Source organism: Elephantulus edwardii, unplaced genomic scaffold, assembly GCF_000299155.1.
Source record: "Elephantulus edwardii isolate Elephantulus edwardi_28Jun2011 unplaced genomic scaffold, EleEdw1.0 scaffold00181, whole genome shotgun sequence".
NCBI classification, from domain to species: Eukaryota; Metazoa; Chordata; class Mammalia; order Macroscelidea; family Macroscelididae; genus Elephantulus; species Elephantulus edwardii.
The window spans coordinates 426,428-427,553 of NW_006399931.1; the positions used below are offsets into that span (position 1 = coordinate 426,428).

At 37.8% G+C, this 1,126-nt stretch overlaps 1 pseudogene; it reads left to right on the forward strand.

Moving 5' to 3' along the window:
* The first annotated feature begins 235 nt into the window (after window positions 1-235).
* On the forward strand, window positions 236-715 carry LOC102847382 (annotated as a pseudogene).
* The last annotated feature ends 411 nt before the right edge of the window (window positions 716-1,126 follow it).

Here is a 1,126-nt window from a genome sequence, read left to right on the forward strand (position 1 = left end):
GAGCTCCTTCCATAAAGATTACAGCCTAAAAGCTCTATGGGAAGATCTGGTCTACTCTATATGGTCCTCGTGACTTAGAATTTACATAACAGTAGTGAGGTGCTTTGTTTGTTTGTTTTTGTCTGTTTTGTTTTTTTTAAAGAAGTGTTTAGGGTTAGGACCCAGTCTATTATGATATCATCTCCTTTATAACTTAGCTTGGCTTTCAGCTGGTGGGTAGTCACGCGGGGTCAACATGTGTATAGAGAAGTGTTACTTCTGTTCGGGGCCTGTCTACTCCAGCCACATGATCTTCATCCACAACAATTGCAGAGTGTTGTGATTGTGTAAATCCAAATGTCATAAAAACTTTAAAAAGAAGCACAATCCTTGCAAGGTCAGGTGGACTAAAGCATTTCGGAAAGCAGTGGGTAAGAACTTACAGTGGATGATTTATTTGAATTTGAAAAGCGTAGAAATGAACCTGTCAAATACCAGCAGGAACTATGGAATAAAACTATTGATGCAATGAAGAGAGTGGAAGAGATTAAACAGAAATGCCAAGCTAATGAACAGGTTAAAGAAAAATAAAGAATTACAGAAAACTCGGATATCAAAGAAGTCAAGCAAAACATCCATCTTATCCGGGCACCTCTTGCAGGCAAAGGAAAAGAGCTGGAAGAAAAAAATGGTACAGAAATTGCAGGAGGATGTGGATATGGAAGATGCATCTTAACATTTTCCCTGTCTGTAACCATTTGTATATGTATATTTAAAAACACCTTTGCAGACTTGGAACTTTTAGTTGATTGATTTACTATTTATGTAAGATTGCTTGTGAAAGATGATTAAACACACCTTCATTGTTATCTAAAAAAGAAAAAAATCTGTCCAAGCAAGGTCATATTCACAGGTACAAGCCTTAAATTTCAACATATTTTATTTCTTTTTGTTTGTTTTAAATTTCTTTTTTATATATGTTGTTGTTGTTGTGTACCATCAAGCCGTATCTGACCCATAGTTGACCCTCCAGCAGTATTGCAGTCAGATAATCGCATGGGAGGAGACTGCCCATCCTTCTCTGGCCAAGCAGCTAGTGGGTTAGAGCCACGTGCCTTCAGGATTGCAGGGCAGTTTCTTGCCACTA